This window comes from Gorilla gorilla, chromosome 21, assembly GCF_029281585.2.
Source record: "Gorilla gorilla gorilla isolate KB3781 chromosome 21, NHGRI_mGorGor1-v2.1_pri, whole genome shotgun sequence".
In the NCBI taxonomy this organism is placed as follows: Eukaryota; Metazoa; Chordata; class Mammalia; order Primates; family Hominidae; genus Gorilla; species Gorilla gorilla.
Window position 1 is genome coordinate 35,159,508 of NC_073245.2, and position 22,056 is coordinate 35,181,563.

Genomic DNA, 22,056 nt, shown 5'->3' on the forward strand with positions numbered 1-22,056 from the left:
AAGACTTGAACATAAAACCTAAAACCATAAAAACCATAAAAGAAAACCTAGGTGATACCATCCAGGGCACAGTCATGGGCAAAGACTTCATGACACAAAAGCATAGCAACAAAAGCCAAAATTGATAAATGGCATCTAATTAAACTAAAGAGCTTCTGCACAGCAAAAGAAACAATCATCAGAGTGAACAGGCAACCTACAGAATGGGAGAAAATTTTTGCAATCTATCCATCTGGCAAAGGGCTAATATCCAGAATCTAAAGGAACTTAAATAAATTGACAAGAAAAAAACAAACAACCTCACCAAAAAGTGGGAAAAGGATATGAACAGACACTTCTCAAAAGAAGACATTTATGCAGCCAACAAACATGTAAAAAAGCTCATCATCACTGGTCATTACAGAAATGCAAATCAAAACCACAATGAGATACCATCTGACTCCAGTTAGAATGGTGATCATTAAAAAGTTAGGAAACAACAGATGCTGGAGAGGATGTAGAGAAATAGGAATGTTTTTACACTGTTGGTGGGAATGTATATTAGTTCAACCATTGTGGAAGACAGTGTGGCAATTCCTCAAGGATCTAGAACCAGAAATATCATTTGACCCAGCAATCCCATCACTTGGAATGCACCCAAAAAATTATAAATCATTCTACTATAAAGATACGTGCCCACGTATGTTTATTGCAGCACTATTCATGATAACAAAGACTTGGAACCAACCCAAATGCCCATCAAAGATAGACTGGATAAAGAAAATGTGGCACATATACACCATGTAATACTATGCAGTTATAAAAAAGGATGAGTTCATGTCCTTTTCAAGGACAGGAATTAAGCTGGAAACCATCATTCTCAGCAAACTAACACAGGAACAGAAAACCAAACACCGCATGTTCTCACTCATAAGTGGGAGTTGAACAATGAGAACCCATGGACCCAGAAAGGGGAACATCACACACTGGGGCCTGTCAGGAGGTGGGGGGCTAGAGGAGGGATAGCATTAGGAGAAATACCCAATGTAGATGACAGGTTGATGGGTGCAGCAAACCACCATGCCACATGTATACCTAAGTAACAAACCTGCACATTCTGCACATGTACCCCAGAACTTAAAGTATAATAAATTTCTTTAAAAGGAATTTGGTTACTTCTATGGCATACAACAATTTTACATAACAATTATAACTATTAATAACATACACTAAGTCATATCAGAATTATAGGAGTTTCCCATAATTTTGGAACACATACCAATAATATATTTATACAAATATAGCCAGCCCAAAGAAAGCCAAACAGCACTTCATATTTGAGAATAGTTTTTGTGTGACTTTTATACCAAATAAGTCAAATTTCACCTTTAGATTAGTGTACTCTTATGTTAAATCCAATTCTTAATAAAACCTTATAGATAAATCTACCTAATTTTAATATTTGACCATAAAGTAAGATTCTCATAAACCTTTTATAATCCATTACAAATTTTTGTGAAAGAACAGATCAGTGCTCTAAGAAAAACCTGTTGTGTTCAATTTATGGAAAAACTAAATAATATCCCTTTTACTTTGGCCAATATGTTCATACAGAGAATTTTTTACAAGATTAATTTTTCACAAGCTTTCCACAACTTTTTCAAACCTTCATCTTTATACTACCTAACTTAAAACAATCCTTTAGCCATCTAAACTAGGCCCAAGAAAACCCACAGTCCATTGCCTTCTTATAATCTCTTACCAAAAACACATTTCACTTTGCATGTAAAACTGTTTCTTCAGTAACCTACTAAAAGTCATTACAATTTTTATTTTTCTGACAAAATATTTGATTTAAGCACTTATTATTTTTAAGCCAATTAATCAGAGCTCTTTCATATATAAACATCACACACAGCACATATAAATACACAGACAGACAGAAGATCCAGTAGTCGTAGGGTTTTTCATTTTCAAGTTTCTTATTTAGATTACTGGTTTCAGGGTGGAGCCCCTGGAGGAACAGGGCCAGGAAAGCATGCAGTTTCTACAGCCTAATAATTAGGCACAACTGGAAGGCAAAAAAAATCCCCAAAATTAAAGGTCCTATTTTTCGTATTGGATCCTAGATCCCCGAAAGAGAAACACTACAGAACAACGTGCAATGATTTTACCATGCATTTCATTGCAAAGCAATCCAAAGACAATCAGCACATTCTATGATTAGCCCATCCCCCTGTGAGTCTTATCTCTCACTGTGGGGGTGGGGACATTTTCATACCTTCTAGGTAGCCAAGAGCATGCTTCTCTGATCCAAACGTACAAAGAGCTGAGTATCTCCCCATAACTGCAATTAGCCACCCCTAAAAGTATATTTCCTACCTAGTCATTACACACCAAAGCTCTCTCACAATGTGAAGTAATATCTGGTATCCCCAGAAGTCAAAAATGTTGGCTAACACAATGCAAAACAGAACAGAGCCTTAGATTTTGAGAGAGATCTATCCACTTTCAGTTCCTGGGGTTTCATGAGGAAAACAGAGGTTTTTCCTAAAACAGGGTCTGTGGCACCTCCTATTTTTCCCAAGGAGTTCCAGGCTGTTAGAGCTTTAATATGTGGTTTTAATTAAGCTGACTTTTAACCACAGTGCTCTTTTTAAAAATCCTTTTAAACCTCTTATTACCCAACATTAGTCATGCCAAATCACCAGTATTTCTGGCTTTTGAACTTTACCAACATAACCTCCTAGGTGCTCAGAGAAAGGAAAATTCAAGATGGTTCATGGAGGTGAGGAGAATCAACAAATGGTAAAGGTCACGTAGATATCAAACAAGGAGTGACTCATTCCCTAAGCCAGGAATTGAACCCTGAACCCAGGCTGCCATTGGAAACAGACAAAGCCTTAGTCACAAAGATTCAGCATTGGGCAGCTTCCACTGCTATTCCCAGAAGGGGCCTAGAGTAGCCAATTTTGAGCTTGCAATGACTTTTAACTGCTTAGGATAATTTTTAGAGCCAACTATGACATGAATTCCAAAATTCCTGTTCTCTGGATGGTGGAGACCAAGAGAAAATACTGCCACGTGGTTACAAGGTCAAGCTCCCAAGGACATGAAACAAGATGAGAGGGAAACTTCATCCAGTTTTTTTTTTTTTTTTCAGAGACCTGCAGCAAGGTTTGTAACTGACCAGTTTGCTGGGCTGGCTTGTACAGCAGTCATATGGGGTCCTAAGCCTGTGTTCAATCCTAAGGTACTCCTCTTTATGACAGGACAATACAGAAAGACAAATTTATAGCACAAAGTACACCAGATTTGCCACTCCACTTAGCACCCAATATCAAACTGGCAAGGCTCAAACTTGCCCCCAGATGGGCCCTGTCATGTTTAATCCACTGCACTCCAGTGGTGCTCATATGTGTAGGAAGAGAGCCATGGATCTCTTGGCCACACTTGTCTGTAATAGAGCTTCTGCAACGTGGAGCTGGGGAGAGATGTGAGATGCCATCTACTATGGTGAATCCATAGCCCAGAGTCAGGAGCTCAGGTAGGGAGGGAGTCCATCTTGTTGACCACATCCACCTGGAGTCAAACTTCAAGGAGGGAAAGGAAGGAGATCATGGATCAGTGCCACAGACCCCACCATTCTTACCAATATTTAGTAATATTCTTGAATAAATGCTTTTCCATTTGCAGTATGCCCTTAGGAGAATTTCCAGAGATTTTATGTGGCTGTTTCTTTTCAATAATTTTCACCAATGATGGTTGTTTTGCTTGGGAGAGGGTCTGCAGAGCCCTTCATGCCACCATTCCAGAAGTGCACCTCCAGGGGGCAATGAGTTGGGGCTGGTATAGCACTGTTTTGGCAATAGCTGACTAGTACAACAAGCCTACTTCCTTCTCCTAAACTACCATCTAGCATTCACTGTTTACTGTTTGCTACTCATGGGGTAGATATTGTTTTTAATCCCCATTTTGCACATGATAAAAGTAAAGCTCAGAGAAATTGAGCTTCATCTCACCATCAAAGAGCTGCTAAAGCACAGTGGTAGAACATGAAGCAGAGCACATTTAAGTACATATCCTACTGAAAGAGCCATGTTATTCACATGTTAGTGTGTGTGTGTGTGTGTACATGCTGATATTTATTAAATATGAGGAGAGTCACCTTCTTCCTGAATTTGAAGTATTTTTTAAAACATATTATTTGGGGTCATAATGGAGTGTGAGTAAATAGTTAAGATATATTGGCCAGGCATGGCAGCTCACACCTATAATCACTTTGGGAGACTGAGGCAGGAGGATTGCTTGAGTCCAGGAGTTCGAGACCAGCCTGGGCAACATAGCAAGACCCCTATCTACAAAAAATGAAAAAAATTAGCCAGGCATAGTGGCATGTGCCTGTGGTCCTATCTATTAATACTTGGGAGGCTGAGGTGAGAGGATTTCTTGAGCCCAGGAGTTCAAGGTTGCAGTGAGCTGTGATTCCACCACTATACTCCAGCCTGGGTGACAGAGAAAACCGTATCTCAAAACAAACAAAACAAACAAACAAAAAGATCTATCAATTATAATAATAACTTTTCTGCATTTAATTCATAAACAAGAGGCTTCCAAACTTACCTAATAAAATGCACTTATGTCAGGGTCTCTCCCTCTTGACAGATTTGGAGGGAAAATGGGGGCTGCAGGATGTTCTCCTGTCTGAGCCTCCTCTTCATGATGGGAATGCAGTGCTCAGCAAAGCACATCCTGGCCGATGGGAGAAGGGAGGGAGTAGGTTAGAATAGCTCTGAGCTCCCCTTCTGCTCCAAAACTTTAAGATTCCATGAGCTAGGATGTCAGTGACTCTTTGCCCTAAGGCCTTCGGACCCTAGTTTTCCAGCACCAACTTCAATCAGCTCCAACCACCAGCATCTCATCTCTGTGCCAGAACCTGCAAATGCAGCAGGTCAGACATGCAGAGGGATTCACACTCAACAATGACTGACAGGACCCAGTGTATAAATACTCCAGCTCCCTCCTGCCTCAGGCTCCACATCCAAACCAAGGCAGCGTGAATCCAGAAGTGTTTATGTGAAGCAGAGGAAATGTGACTGAGCAGAAAGCAGGAGCAGAGTTGTGTGAAGCCAGGAAGAGGAGGGCACAGCCAAGGGCAGCCCCTGTCTGGGCAAACTGTGGGGTCAGCAATGCAGGAAGAGCAGGGGACTCCAGTCAGAGGCTCAAGGGTCAGCTCTTATTACATGACATTCCAAAATACAGATCATCCCTTTTTGTTCCTGATCTAAGGTGTGGAAAAGCTCAAAATTGGGGGCACATCATGACCTTTCAAAAGTTACAAGGAACTTTGACACAAAATGGGACCTCGGAGCTGTAGTAACCTCAAGCCAACCCAGCCCTGGCTCTCCAGAGGGAGAGGGCCAGGCCCAGGTCAGCACCAGACACATCTCACACCCTTCCTCAGCAGAAGTCACCCCTGCAGGAATGCCAGGGTCCAGGGGACACCATGCCCAAGCAGACATGACAGAGGAACTCCAGGCTTAGCAGCTCTGCATTGACATTTCTGCCTACCCACTGTTACCCCTCTTTCAAGGCCAACCTCCTCCAGGCCCAGCCACAGCACTCTCCCTCCTATGCGGTCACTAGGAGTACTTGCCTGGAACCAGGCCCACTGGGTTAGGATACTGGCTTGTGAGTATGACTTTCAGCAAGTCTTTTTTTTTTTTTTTTTTTTTTTTTGAGACAGGGTCTCACTTTGTCACCCAGGCTAAAGTACAGTTGCGCAATCTCGGCTCACTGCAGCCTCGACTTCCAAGGCTTAAGCAATCCTCCCACCTCAGCCTCCCAAGTAGCAGGGACCTCAGCCTCCCACATAGCACCACCACACCTAGCTAATTTTTTATATTTTTGGTAGAGAAAGGGTTTCACCATGTTGTCCAGACTGGTATCAAACTCCTGAGCTCAGGCGATCTGCTTGCCTCGGCCTCCCAAAGTGCTGGAATTACAGGCATGAGACACTGTGTCCAGCCCTGGCAAGTCTTTTGTGCCTCAGTCTTCTCATCTGTAAAATGAAGATAATAATATCTCAGGAATTATTTAAATAGTGCAGTTACCAAAGTCAAGAAACCTGGCAGACACTGTCTTAACTAAGTGATCAAAGTTAACATCACCAACAAGGAGACATATTGACATCACAGGCCTCCTGACAAGATGCATTACTTCTGTGGCATTACCACCGAAAATGTATAATCTGAATTTAATCATGAATAAACACCAAACAGACTCAAACTGAGAGGCCTTCTACAAAGTAACTGGCTCGTACTCTTCAAAAATGGCAAGGCCGTGACATATACAGAAAACCCGAGGAACTCTTCCACATTGTAGACAACTAAATGCAGTGTGTGATCCAGAAGGCAGTCCTGGGGCAGAAAGGATGGGGGGAAAAGGAAAGAAATTTTTGGTTCTGTTTTGTTTTTGCTCTGAAAGACAGGACTGATACAGTCAGTGAAACTTTGGATGCATCAATTGGATGGCCGTGTTGTGTCAGTGCTAAATTTCTGGTTTTGATGAGGGGACTGTGGCTGTGTAGGGGAGTGTAGGAGCCTAGGAAGAAGACTGACTCTCCAGAGGGAGAGGGCCAGGCCCAGTTAATAACTGTAGTTATTAAACTCTGGAGCAATTGCTGTCTGCCCCGCACAGTCTATGATTATAGATAGTCTTGTTGCTTAACTGCTCAGCAGACAGATTCTTGATTCCTGGGGCCATTGCATATTTGTAACACCCAGGAGGTCTAAAATATTGGCAGGCAAGTTTGTTTATCCAACACTGAATGAGATCTGGATTTGCCAGTCACTGTGCCAAGCACAGGGAAGCAAAGGGACCTGAGGCCCAGACCCAGGCCTTTGTAGAATGTGCCCATTCCAGCAGGAGTGGCTGGAGGGCTCCCCACAGATAAGGACAGGATGGGGTGCTCTGTGCCAACTGGTGAAATGAGAACAACCGCAGGAATGCAGAGGAGGGAAAGGAATGTGTGTGGAAAAGAGACAAATGACACGGAGAAGTAGTAATAGCAGAAAGACCCTGTTTAACGTGACCTTCAATGCATTTTCTTTGAGATGAGTGTGGGCTTGCCTGAAAAGGTGAGAAGACAAGATATGTTCAAGGCATTCAGCCATGATGGCACCATTACACTCCAACCTGGGCAACAGAGCAAGACCCGATCTCTGAGGGAAAAGAAAAAACAGAAAAAAGAAAAAAAATATATATATATATAAAATAATGACTTTTCTGTATTTAATTCATAAGTGAGAGGCTTCCAAACTTACCTTAAAAATGCACTATGTCAAGGCACAATCTCTCACTTTTGGCAGAACTTGTGAGGAAAATGGGGGCTGCAAAATGTTTTCCTGTCTGAGCCTCCTCTTCACGATGGGAATGCAGTGCTCAGGGAAACACATCCCAGCTCCATGAGAGAAGGGAGGGAGTAGACTAGTATAGCTCTGAGCTCCCTTTCTGCTCCAAAACTCTAAGATTCCATGAGCTAGGGTGTCAGTGACCCTCCCCCAATGGCCCTCAGACCCTAGCTTTCCAGCACCAACTCCAGTCAGCTCCAACTGCCTGTATCTCATCTCTGGGCCCGAAGGCTCTTTCAAGAACTTGAGTGTGCAGCAGGTCAGATATGCAGAGGGAATAACACTCAACAATAACTGACAGGATCCAGTGTATAAACACTAGAGCACCCTCCTGCCTCAGGCTCAAAGCATTATGATTTATGACTCAAGGCATTGAGTCATCCTTTGTAATAGGAAAACTTGGAAATATATGGCAAGATATGTAATAGCCACACAACACCTCTCTTTTCCTTTGGAGGGCAGTGGTGCAATCACAGCTCATTGCAGCTTCTCCAGCCTCAGCCTCTCCAGTAGCTAGAGGTCTTGCTATGTTGCCCAGCTGGTCTTGAAATCCTAGGCTCATGTGAACCTCCTCCTTGACCTCCCAAAGTTCTGGGATTACAGGCGTGAACCATGGTGACAGGCCAAAAAAAAATGTGTAGACAGCCCCAGCCTCCTCCTTGTGATACTATACTGCCGCCTAATGTCCTCTCAACAAATGACACCAAATACATTCTCCACGTGGATTCAGAAATAATTGTATAAACAAGGTTGAAGTTGAACCATTTTATTGTGATAGAAAAATATTTTGGAAACCAGTCTGCACATATGCACGTATGCTTGTGCATTTATGAAGTATATCTGGAGAACACAAATAAGCTGTTAACAGCAGATGCCTCCAGGAAAGGGAACTGGCAGGCTGAGAAATCTACCTAAATAATGGTGATGACGATGGTGATGACGTTATTTTGTATCTTTTAAATTTTGAGGCATACAATGTCCTGCTAATTGAAAAAGATTTTTAACTTAAAAAAACATTTATTAAATTTTGCTGCTATGATGACTAAGGGGCCATCTTTTCTTCATTCATTGATTAGTGTTCTTAACAAATACTTACTGAATGCTTCGGGGGGGGCACTGTTTGGAGGAAAAACAGTGAGGAAGACACGCTCCCACCCTCCTGGAGCAGAGTTGCTCAGAGGACTGCCCGGGACACCACATGGTGAAGGTGGCCGAGCCCACAGCCTGGGTCTTAGGCTGGTCGGCCACGTGGAGCGGCACCCACCCAGCCCTGCTGCCATGAGTCAGTGCCGTGGGGAGCAATCGCATGCATGGGCTTCAGACCTGCATTGGGCCTCTTTATTTGGGCACTTCAGCCTTATCCTAATTAATATGACACTTCACAAGCAGCATATAAGGGACATTTTATTCACCCAGCAGGTGCAGCACACACATTCTTCTCCAGTGCCATGGAAAACTTGCAAAAAGTTACAAAGAGGGATACAAAGCTCATGTCAACAACCTCCACAGAGTGGATATCAGAGATGACACTCCCTGGCCACAGCTCAATCAAGTGAGAATTCACTGATTAAAAGGTAAATTTAGAAATTAATTCAAAAATTTAAAAATGTTTCTTTTTTAATCTTTTTTTAAAGTTTATTAGCAATCTAAAAAAAATACTGGTTCATAGGACATAAATCAAAGACACCACTAACTTGCTAATCTCTATGACATACAAGTTCCATCTATGGTCATGAACTTCATAGTAGGCCAAATTTAGGATTTAAAATCCAAGAAAAAAAAATTATAGAATTTTAACCTCACAATTATTTGAATGTCATTTCGGAAAAGTGCTACCTGAGACACAGACACTGAGGACATACCTGTATGTACATGTTGGTCCTGACCGCCACCTCCCTTTGTACTCACACTAAGAAGTACCCCAGTTACTAGAGTAAACAGAATAGAAGGAAAGAAACTGTGAATAATTACTTATGAGAAAGGGGACATGACCATGGCACAGGTGCTTCCTAACTCGTACTGTGACATCCTCTCTCTTCAAAAACTGTCCTTAAATGTTTGAGGTGATGTATATCCTAGTTACCCTGATCTGATCATTACACATTGTACATATGTATCAAAATGTCATATGTACCTCAAAAATACATACAACTATGATATAGCAAGTTTTTTTATACGTTAAGTTCTAGGTTACATGTGCACAACATGCAGGTTTGTTACATAGGTATACATTTGTCATGTTGGTTTGCTGCACCCATTAACTTGTCATTTATATTAGGTATTTCTCCTAATGCTATCCCTCTCCCTGCCCCCTTCCCCACAACAGGTCCCAGTGTGTGATGTTCCCCACCCTGTATCCAAGTGTTCTCATTGTTCACTTCCCACCTATGAGTGAGAACATGCGGTGTTTGGTTTTCTGTGCTTGCAATAGTTTGCTCAGAATGACGGTTTCCAGCTTCATCCATGTGCCTGCAAAGGACATGAACTCATCATTTTTTATGGTTGCATAGTATTCCATGGTGTATATGTGCCACATTTTCTTAATCCAGTCTATCATTGATGGACATTTATTTGGGTTAGATCCAAGTCTTTGCTATTGTGAATAGTGCCTCAATAAACATAAGTGTGCATGTGTCTTTATAGTAGCATGATTTATAATCCTTTGGGTATATACCCAGTAATGGGATCGCTGAGTCAAATGGTATTTCTAGTTCTAGATCCTTGAGGAATTGCCACACTGTGTTCCACAATGGTTGAACTAGCTTACACTCCTACCAACAGTGTAAAAGTGTTCCTAGTTCTCCACATCCTCTCCAGCATCTGTTGTTTCCTGACTTTTTAATGATCTCCATTCTAAACGGTGTGAGATGTTATCTCATTGTGGTTTTGATTTGCATTTCTCTGATGACCAGTGATGATGAGCATTTTTTCACGTGTCTGTTGGTTGCATAAATGTCTTCTTTTGAGAAATGTCTGTTCATATCCTTTGCCCACTTTTTGATAAGTTTGTTTTTTTTCTTGTAAATTTGTTTAAGTTATTTGTAGATTCTGGATATTACCCATATGTCAGATGGGTAGATTACAAAAATTTTCTCCCATTCTGTAGGTTGCCTGTTCACTCTGATAATAGTTTCTTTTGCTGTGCAGAAGCTCTTTAGTTTAATTAGATCCCATTTGTCAATTTTGGCTTTTGTTGTCATTGCTTTGGGTGTTTTAGTCATGAAGCCCTTGCCCATGCCTATGTCCTGAATGGTATTGCCTAGGTTTTCTTCTAGAGTTTTTATGGTTTTAGGTCTAGCATTTAAGTTTTTAATCCATCTTGAATTAATTTTTTGTATAGGGTGTAAGGAAGGGACCCAGTTTCAGCTTTCTACATATGGCTAGCCAGTTTTCCCAGCACCATTTATTAAATAGGGAATCTTTTCCCCATTTCTTGTTTTTGTCAGGTTTGTCAAAGATCAGATGGCTGTAGATGTGTGGTGTTATTTCTGAGGCCTCTGTTCTGTTCCATTGATCTATATCTCTGTTTTGGTACCAGTACCATGCTGTTTTGGTTACTGTAGGCTGTAGTATAGTTTGAAGTCAGGTAGTGTGATGCCTCCAGCTTTGTTCTTTTTGCTTAGGATTCTCTTGGCTATGCAGGCTCTTTTTTGGTTCCATATGAACTTTAGTTTTTTCCAATTCTGTGAAGAAAGTCATTGGTAGCTTGATGGGGATGGCATTGAATCTATAAATTACCTTGGGCAGTATAGCCATTTTCATTATATTGATTATTTCTATCCATGAGCATGGAAAGTTCTTCCATTTGTCCTCTTTTATTTCCTTGAGCAGTGGTTTGTAGTTCTCCTTGAAGAGGTCCTTCACATCCCTTATAAGTTGGATTCCTAGGTATTTTATTCTCTTTGTAGTAACTGTCAATGGGACTTCACTCATGATTTGGCTCTCTGTTTGTCTGTTTATTGGTGTATAGGAATGCTTGTGATTTTTGCACATTGATTTTGTATCCTGAGACTTTGCTGAAGTTGCTTATGAGCTTAAGGAGACTTTGGGCTGAGACGATGGGGTTTTCTAAATATACCATCATGTCATCTGCAAACAGGGACAATTTGACTTCCTCTTCTCCTCACTGAATACCCTTTATTTCTTTCTCTTGCCTGATTGCCCTGGCCAGAACTTCCAACACTATGTTGAATAGGAGTGGTGAGAGAGGGCATCCCTGTCTTGTGCCAGTTTTCAAAGGGAATGCTTCCAGTTTTTGCCCATTCAGTATCATATTGGCTGTGGGTTTGTCAAAAATAGCTCTTATTATTTTGAGATACGCTCCATCAATACCTAGTTTACTGAGAGTTTTTGGCATGAAGCACTGTTGAATTTTGTTGAAGGCCTTTTCTGCATCTATTGAGATAATCATGTGGTTTTTGTCATTGGTTCTATTTATGTGATGGATTATGTTTATTGATTTGCATATGTTGAACCAGCCTTGCATTCCACGTATGAAGCTGACTTTATCATGGAGGATAAGCTTTTTGATATGCTGCTGGATTTGGTTTGCCAGTATTTTATTGATGATTTTCACATCTACATTCATCAGGGATATTGGTCTAAAATTCTCTGTTTTTTGTTGTGTCTCTGCCAGGCTTTGCTATCAGGATGATGCTGGCCTCATAAAATGAGTTATGGAGGATTCCCTCTTTTTCTATTGATTGGAATAGTTTCAAAAGGAAGGGTAGCAGCTCCTCTTTGTCCCTCTGGTAGAATTCAGCCTTGAATCCATCTGGTCCTGGACTTTTTTTGGTTGGTAGGCTATTAATTAGTGCCTCAATTTCACAGCCTGTTATTGGTCTACTCAGAGATTCAACTTCTTCCTGGTTTAGTCTTGGGACGGTGTATGTATCGAGGAATTTATCCATTTCTTCTAGATTTTCTAGTTTATTTGCATAGAGGTGTTTATAGTATTCTCTGATGATAGTTTGTATTTCTGTGGGATCAGTAGTAATATCCCCTTTATCATTTTTTATTGCATCTATTTGATTCTTCTCTCTTTTCTTCTTTGTTAGTCTTGCTAGTGATCTATCAATTTTGTTGATCTTTTCAAAAAACCAGCTCCTGGATTCATTGATTTTTTGAAGGGTTTTTTGTGTCTCTATCTCCTTCAGTTCCGTTCTGATCTTAGTTATTTCTTGCTTTCTGCTAGCTTTTGAATTTGTTTGCTCTTGCTTCTCTAGTTATTTTAATTGTGACGTTAAGGTGTTGATTTTAGTTCTTTCCTGCTTTCTCTTGTGGGCATTTAGTGCTGTAAATTTCCCTCTACACATTGCTTTAAATGTGTCCTGGAGATTCTGGTATGTTGTGTCTTTGTTCTCATTGGTTTCAAAGAACATCTTTATTTCTGCCTTCATTTCTTTATTTACCCAGTAGTCATTCAGGAGCAGGTTGTTCAGTTTCCATGTAGTTGTGTGGTTTTGAGTGAGTTTCTTAATCCTGAGTTCTAATTTGATTGCACTGTGGTCTGATAGACAGTTTGTTCTGATTTCTTTTCTTTTACATTTGCTGAGGAGTGCTTTACTTCCAACTGTGTGGTCAATTTTGGAATAAGTGCTATGTGGTGCTGAGAAGAATGCATATTCTATTGATTTGGGGTGGAGAGTTCTGTAGATGTCTATTAGGTCTGCTTGGTGCAGAGCTGAGTTCAAGTCCTGGATATCCTTGCTAACCTTCTGTCTTGTTAATCTGTCTAATATTGACAGTGGGGTGTTAAAGTCTCCCATTATTATTGTGTGGGAGTCCAAGTCTCTCTGTAGGTCTCTAAGGACTTGCTGTATGAATCTGGGTGCTCCTGTATTGGTGCATATATATTTAGGATAGTTAGCTCTTCTTGTTGCATTGATCTCTTTACCATTATGTAATGGCCTTCTTTGTCTCTTTTGATCTTTTGTTGGTTTAAAGTCTGTTTCATCAGAGACTAGGATTACAACCCCTGCTTTTTTTTTGCTTTCGATTTGCTTGGTAGATCTTCCTCCATCCCTTTATTTTGAGCCTATGTGTGTCTCTGCACATGAGATGGGTCTCCTGAATACAGCACACTAATGGGTCTTGACTCTTTATCCAATTTGCCAGTCTGTGTCTTTTAATTTGGGCATTTAGCCCATTTACTTTTAAGGTTAATATTGTTATATGTGAATTTGATCCTGTCATTATGATGTTAACTGGTTATTTTGCCCGTTAGTTGATATAGTTTCTTCCTAGCATCGATGGTCTTTACAATTTGGCATGATTTTGAAGTGGTTGGTACTGGTTGTTCCTTTCCATGTTTAGTGCTTCTTTCAGGAGCTCTTGTAAGGCAGGCCTAGTGGTGACAAAATCTCTCAGCATTTGCTTGTCTGTAAAGGATTTTATTTCTCCTTCACTTATGAAGTTTAGTTTGGCTGGATATGTGATTCTGGGTTGAAAATTCTTTTCTTTAAGAATGTTAAATATTGGCCCCCACTCTCTTCTGGCTTGTAGAGTTTCTGCTGAGAGATCTCCTGTTAATCTGATGGGCTTCCCTTTGTGGGTAACCCGACCTTTCTCTCTGGCTGGCCTTAACATTTTTTCCTTCATTTCAACCTTGGTGAGTCTGAGGATTATGTGTCTTGAGGCTGCTCTTCTCAAGGAGTATCTTTGTGGTGTTCTCTGTATTTCCTGAATTTGAATGTTGACCTGCCTTGCTAGGTTGGGGAAGTTCTCCTGGATAATATCCTGAAGAGTGTTTTCCATCTTGGTTCCATTCTCCCCATCACTTTCAGGTATACCAATCAAACATAGCTTTGGTCTTTTCACATAGTCTTGTAGTTCTTGGAGGCTTTGTTCATTTCTTTTTACTCTTTTTTCTCTAAACTTCTCTTCACCCTTTATTTCATTAATTTGATCATCAATCACTGATACCCTTTCTTCCACTTGATCGAATTGGCTACTGAAACTTGTGCATGCATCACATAGTTCTCATGCCATGGTTTTCAGCTCCATCACGTCATTTAAGGTCTTCTCTACACTGCTTATTCTAGTCAGCCATTCGTCTAATCTTTTTTCAAGGTGTTTAGCTTCCTTGTAATGGTTTCAAACATCCTCCTTTAGCTCAGAGAAGTTTGTTATTACCGACCTTCTGAAGCCTTCAGCTCATCAAAATCATTCTCCATCCAGCTTTGTTCCACTGCTGGTGAGGAGCTGCAATCCTTTGAAGGAGAAGAGGTGCTCTGGTTTTTAGAATTTTCAGCTTTTCTGCTCTGGTTTCTCCCCATCTTTGTGGTTTTATCTCTCTCTGGTCTTTGATGTTGGTGACCTACAGATGGGGTTTTGGTGTGGATGTCCTTTCTGTTGATGTTGATGCTATTCCTTTCTGTTTGTTAGTTTTCCTTCTAAAAGGTCCCTCAGCTGCAGGTCTGTTGGAGTTTGCTGAAGGTCCACTCCAGACCCTGTTCGCCTGGGTATCACCAGCGGAGGCTGCAGAACAGCAAATATTGCAGAACAGTAAATATTGCTGCCTGATCCTTCCTCTGGAAGCTTCGTCCCAGAGGGGCACCCAGCTGTATGAGATGTCAGTTGGCCCCTACTGGGAGATGTCTCCCAGTCAGGCTACACGGGGGTGAGAGACCCGCTTGAGGAGTCAGTCTGTTCATTCTCAGAGCTCAAACACCATGCTGGGAGAACCACTGCTCTCTTCAGAGCTGTCAGACAGGGATGTTTAAGTCTGCAGAAGTTTCTGCTGCCTTTTGTTCTGCTATGCCCTGCCCCCAGCAGTGAAGACTACAAAGGCAGCAGGCCTTGCTGAGCTGCAGTGGGCTCCGCCCAGTTCAAGCTTCCCCAGCCGCTTTGTTTACCTACTCAAGCCGCAGCAATGGCAGACGCCCCTCCCCCTGCTAGGCTGCTGCCTCACAGGTTGATCTCAGACTGCTGCACTAGCAGTGAGCAAGGCTCCATAGGTGTGGGATCCACCGAGCCATGTGCGGGATATAATCTCCTGGTGTGCCGTTTGCTAAGACCTTTGGAAAAGCACAGTATTTGGGGGAGAGTGTCCCGTTTTTCCAGGTACAGTCTGTCACGGCTTCCTTTGGCTAGGAAAGGGAAATCCCCCAACCCCTTGTTGTTCCCAGGTGAGGCAATGCCCCGCCCTGCTTTGGCTTGCCCTCTGTGGGCTGCACCCACTGTCCAACCAGTCCCAATGAGAAGAACCAAGTACCTCAGTTGGAAATGCAGAAATCACCCATCTTCTGCATGGATCATGCTGGGAGCTGCAGACTGGAGCTATTCTTATCTGGCCATCTTGGAATGGAGAGAGCAAAGATATTTCTAAATAACACATGGACAGAGAAACACTGTAATAGTGGACTTTAGAAAATGTTCCAAACTGACAATTACAAAAATACAACATAGCCAAATGTGTGGGACAGAGCTACAAGGGTGCTTATAGGAAATGCAAAGCTCTAACTGCATTTCTTATAAGATAGGCTGAAAGTTGACTTCGAGTAAGACAGCAGCACATAGCTCCCACTGGGCAGCCTGGCTTGGGGCTCCCTAGTACGGATGGTTTTTGAGGGGGAACTCGTCATAGTTCTGGGGTCATGTGGAGGACACTCTGGTGTTACTGTTTCCAGTGCACCAAGGGTGAGTGTCTTCTGGTTACCTAGCTACCTTGGCCCAAGCATTCTGGAGCCTGGGAGACTGGGAGCCAGGAGATAGGTGGGAGGAGGGGCAGGCCCCAGGTAATAGGGGAGCAGGGCTAAGGAACAAAGATAGCCAGCCTGAGGCAGCTCCCTCAGCCTCTGTGCTGAGAAATCTCGTTCTCCGCTTCTCCGCCCTGAGAAACCTTGCTGTCTGGAATCCTGTCGCCTGCAGATGCTCAGCCATGCAGGCCACTCCACACAGAGAAGCAGCCTGGAGCTCTCACCTTGGCTCACAGCCTCAGATAAGGGGCTTCCAGATACAACATGGTGCATTTGTCTTGAGCTCGGGCCCCCAAGTCAGCCTCTCAGCCCAGTGTGATGTGTCGCCCTGTGACCCACAGCCCTGCTTTCAGCCTGTCAGAAATGGCTTCATTTTAAACTTCACCTGAACTCCTCCCTTCTCCGCAATCCTGTCTATCCCATGCTGAAGGCAGGAGGCCTCTGATGTGGCTTCCTCACTGCAGTTACTAACCCTCACTTTGCCATGGACAGCTGTGCCCTGGCGCCATTCACTGAAGGGGCTTTATCAGTCTTCAGAAACACCCTTCCTGAGGGTGAGGTGCTGGGCTGTAAAATATACATACATTCTTTAAAAAGGCAAATGCTTGATGATACAGTGCTATTTGGACTTCATTTTTTTGAACCCTTAGCAATGCCCTTTCTCAACAAAACAAAACAAAATTTGACTTGGATTCTTAGATAATGGAATTGGCTGCAGGAAGCATTTGTTTTGTCACCCCTTGAATGTTAAAAATAACCCTGAGAGAGCTATCTGTACTGAGCATGAAGGAAATAATATATACAGTGGTCCATTTCCAACACAAAGTGCCTTGAATTGGTTTAGGTCAGCAAACTACAGAAGAAACAGGATACACTAGGCCCCTGCTTGGATAGCCAATGCCTGCTTGTCGCCTCCCCACCCTCCCCCCTACCCCACTGCTTTAGTTGCCCTCACCCAAACCAAAGAAGTTTAGTCTAAGATGAAAGTTTACTAGCTTGCAAAATAGCTCACTTTGTCTGTTCTTATCAGCCTGCCCAGATGCTTAGGTCATAAGTCAAGTACTTGAAGAGCCCTTGAGCTATCTAGGATTGCAATGTGTTATGGCTGCAACAAAATGCAGCAGAACAATCCTAAAGAAAATGCCTAAAACCCCTACCCAACAACCAATAGGCAATGTCCAGGAAGACTGTGACCCCATAGTACTCAGCCTATGAGGAACCAAGGGAGGGACCTGCACACTAGGGGATAAATTGCTTTTGAAACTGTACTGGGTGTGCCTGCCCATCAGACACCCCATCTTGCAAGATTGTCATTAAAGTCTCGCTTCCACTGTTCTCCAGGTCTCTGAGCCCAAACTTTGGGTTTGGACCAGTGAGTTTGTTTCTCACAGCATGACCTACTCTCCACCATGATGTGCAGCATTGCAGTGAGCAGAGAACAGCATCCCTTCCCACTCACCCACCTGCCTCTTGGTTAGACATAAGTTCTCTTGTAACTTCTTTTGCTTCATTTATTTTAAGTAAGAATAATAAAGTTTTAGTCTTTAATTTAAAAAAAAAGAAGATAGGCTAAAAATTAATATGTGTTCAGCTTAAACTAGAAAATTTTAAAAAACAACACACTCTAAGTACAAAGAAAGAAATAATAAAGATGAAATAAATTTTAAAATATTAAACAAAGATACAGAGGAGTTCCACAAAGCCAAAAGTTAGCTCTTGGGGAAGAGAAGTAATAAAACTTAGGCATTTCTGGAGATGCTGACCAAGAAAAAAAGGAAAATTTACAAATTAATTATTATGAGTGAAATGGAGGCTATCGCTGCAAACGCTAAGAAGATGTGAATAATGTTATACCAATAACACTGAAAACTTAGGTGAAATGTGATGATTCCTTTAGAAAGATGCCAAAACTGCCTGCGAAAGAAGTAGAAAGCTTGATTAGAAATAGAATCAGCAGTTTAAAATATTTCACACAGAAAACAGAAATATTCCATCAAATATTCAAGAAATAGAAACTTCAAAACTTAAACACATTTAGAAGATTTAAAGGCAGAAAATCTCCAACTCATTCTGTAAGGCTAATTTAATCTTGATAGTTTCTAAACAAGTACTATATTAGAAAGAACATTAGAAGCCAATCTTTTTGTGAATGTAGGAGCAAAGAACCTAAACACAATGTTAGCAAGTCAAATCCAGCAATGTATTTTAAAAGTATGCTTTATATTGGGAATGCGGGAATGATTCAACGTTAGAATTTATCATATTAACAAATTAGTGGGCCGGGCGTGGTGGCTCACGCCTGTAATCCCAGCACTTTGGAAGGTTGAGGCAGGTGGATTGCCTGAGGTCAGGAGTTCGAGACCAGTCTGGCCAACATGGTGAAACCCCATCTCTACTAAAAATACAAAAGAATTAGCTGGGCATGCCAGCGTGTGCCTGTAATCCCAGCTACTTGGGAGGCTGAGGCAGGGGAATTGCTTGAACCAGGGAGGTGGAGGTTGCAGTGAGCCGAGATCATGCCACTGCACTCCAGCCTGGGTGACAGAGCGAAACTCCATCTCAAACAAAAAAGAAAATTAGTGGAGAAAAATAATAATATCATGTATAGATGAAGGAAATGCACAAAATAAAATTGAACATTCATTAATGATTTTTTAAAACTCTTAAACTAGAAATAGAAGAAAATTTTCTTAATCTGGTAGACGACAACCTATACAATGTAAAAGGCTAAAGGCCCTCGTGGAGAGAAGACAGTCCATTAACAGCTACTCTAAATGGGACAATCTGTTCACACCAGTCTCCCCCTACCAGGACAGTCGACCAATTGCCAAGAACAGTATTACCTGTTTTACAGCTGCACTTCATGTGGTCCCAACAAGACTATCACTACAGTGCAAGGTGACGTCTGTTGGATCATCCATCGGGAAGCTAAAAGAGACCACACAATGGCCCATGTGGCAGGCAGGAATCATAAATGCCAAGTTCTCTTGGGGAAGAGTAGGGTTTCCCTCACATTTTTTCTTGTTTGTAGTAGATTTTGGAAAATGGAAGGCTAGCCATGAGCAGGGAAGATCTGACTTTTTTGGTGAGTTACAGGAAAAATATTTGGTAGAGAAAGCAGTGATTTGTGGTTATAGATTTCAGGGAACCAGAGGAAGAAATCAGAGCAGTGGCTAAGATGTTTTGTTTGATATTATTAACAAATGACCTATGAGTGATGGTATCTTAGGTTGAATTCTTCCAAAACAAATTCTAAAGAATGATTTGAGTGCAAGTAGTTTATTTAGGAGGTGACACCAGGAAAAACCAGTAGAGGAGTGGGGCAGTGAGATAGGGAAGGGAGGAAAGCCAGTATGGGTTACTGCTCTGGACCACTGTGTTCAATTCCAAGTAGACATGCCAGAGAGTTGTCCTGAGTGGAAAGGGAGCTAGGGTCTTTGCACCTGACATGGGCTGAAACTGCTCTCAGAAGCATTACCTCCTGGCACTTCCTCTGCCAAAAGAAGGCCCTGCTGTGGAGAGTCACCGAAGCACACAATGGGACAGACACGGGCAGGAGGCCTGGCAGCCTCTGCTACAGAGACACTGCACAGTCCATGTTCTGTTCCTTCACTGAGCAGACAGCTTTGCAGCTGTCCTCCTGGACTTTTGTGAGTAGGTGGACACATGTGAGCAAGCCACACACAGTAGAGGGCTTCCTCCACTATTACTCAAGTTAGGTAAATTGAGGCAGCTTGGTAACTTACCAACCTCTTCCAAAACATTCTCACCCCCAAAAAGCAGGGCCAGGCACTCCCCCCTGCTGTCAGAACACTTGCATACACGTTCTGCTGGAGCCCATGTCTCAGTTATCTGCTCCTGCATTCCTAGGGCGGGTGCCAACTGGCTTCCTTCACCTTCTGCCTGCAGGGCTGAGCTGCTTCTGGCTGACAAGTGAAAACATTAGAAGCACCTTCATCAATCCATCCATTTCTTCAAGAAATATTTTGTATGTTGACTTCATTTGAGTTTACCCAAAGGCAGTTTGAGTCAAGAGCTTAGATGCAGGTAGTTGACCCGGGAGGTGATTCCCAGAAGCAGGAGAGAGAGAGAGAGAGAGAGAACCGAGGAAGATCGGAGGACCAACCCAAGGGGGCATTACTGAGCTGATCACCACTAAGGGTCACTGAGGCTCACTTCTACTGAGGACTCAGAATTGGTCCTCTGGGGACAGAAGGCTGAGGTATATAATCCCAGTTAGTTAAGGGTTCCTGTGAAGGAGGTTCACTGTGCACTGGTTACCAACATGTCTGTGTCCAGTGAGAGAGAACGCATTCATACTCAATAAGTTATATGAAGCAAATTTATTACTTACAGACAGGCAGCAAGGGACAAGAGGAGCATTCATTGCAAGCTGGTTGCCCGAGGCTCAGGAAATCTGCTCAGGGCAAATGGAGTCTCAACTGGGCATGCCCCACTTGCACCACAGATGAGGAATGCCAGAGAGCAGCCTGCCCTGGGTTTAACATCCCAGGGTAATGTGATTTGCTGGGCAGTGTTGAAGGACATCCTATTTTCAGCAGGAGACTGGAACTGACCTTGGGCTGTTCAGCCAGTCTCCCTTATCTCAAGATGCTGCAATCCTAGCACATTCTGCAGTTATTCTTGAGAACTACATGGTAAAAAGGGGACTGGGTCTGTCCAAGGCCATCCAAACTGCCCTGCAGTTGCCCCGGGGATATTAAATTTCCCTGAATTCCAGGCTGTGCCTGCTCCCAAGGCTTCTGGAGAAAGTCGTAAGATAAGCCCTAAAGAGGACAGCAACGAGATGCTTGAGGTGGCAGCATTCAGGGGAACTCTCCACAACAATCAGAGAGCTGACGGCAGAGGCAGGCAAGGGACACTAGCACCAATAGTGTATGCTACAGGCACCTACCATGTTCTAGACAGAGTGCCAGACATGCAGCAGTGAGCAGGACAGACCAACTTATTTGTTCTCATGGAGCTTCATTTCAGTAGTGGAACAAAGAATTTACCAATAAACAAGTCAGCAAACAAGTAATGACGGGTGTTGTGTCTTTGCAAAAATTATGACAATAAGAAAAATATGACATAGGAAAATTACGACAGTGAAAGAAAGCTGGCCTAACCGACTCCATCTTCTAACCTCCAATCTGCCTTTGCACATTCCTGGGCATAGGCCAAACAAATCTGTGGAGAAACTTAGTTTATAATTTCACTTTAAACCAAATATAACAGCCCCTCCCTGAAACAAACCTCCTTCTTGCTTGGGTACCAGACCACCTTTGTGAAACTAACAAATTAGCCACAAGATTAAAATTTATGGGCTGAGCGCGACGGCTCACGCCTGTAATCCCAGCACTTTGGGAGGCCAGGGTGGGCAGATCACCTGAGGCCAGTAGTTCAAGACCAGCCTGGCCAACATGGTGAAACCCTGTCTCTACTAAAAATATAAAAATTAGCCGGGCGTGGTGGCAGGTGCCTGTAATCCCAGCTACTCAGGAGGCTGAGGCACGATAATTGCTTGAACCCGGGAGGCAGAGGTTGCAGCGAGCCAAGATCGCACCATTGCACTCCAGCCTAGGGGACAAGAGCGAGACTTCATCTCAAAAAAAAAAAAAAAAAAAATACGGCTTAGGAGTCTTGCAGCCCGAAGCCACAAGATTCCTAACCTCCCTAATTGCTCCAATAGATAATATTACTATTTTAAAACATAAGATTGGTGTTCAAGGTATTTTTCAGACCCCACATTGTGATGGACTAGCCACCCAGACTGGTAAACTGGCTATCTGGTCTTGTGACCCCAACCCAGGAACTAACCCAGAGCAAGACGAAAGCTTCATCTCTTCAGGATTTCATCCCTAACCCAACCAATCAGCACTCACCATTCCCTAGCCCCCTGACTGCTAAACTATCTTTTAAAAACCCTAGCCTCCAGACTGACACAATCCCAGCACTTTGGGAGG

General features: G+C 42.6%; 1 long non-coding RNA gene across 1 annotated transcript; it reads right to left on the reverse strand.

Moving 5' to 3' along the window:
- Positions 1-1,386: 1,386 nt before the first annotated feature.
- On the reverse strand, positions 1,387-6,035 carry LOC129529082 (uncharacterized). The gene is made up of 3 exons (XR_008674478.2): positions 5,908-6,035; positions 4,603-4,731; positions 1,387-3,572 (listed from the first exon to the last, which is right to left on the reverse strand). It is a non-coding gene; the product is annotated as an uncharacterized lncRNA (long non-coding RNA).
- Between the last annotated feature and the right edge of the window lie 16,021 nt (positions 6,036-22,056).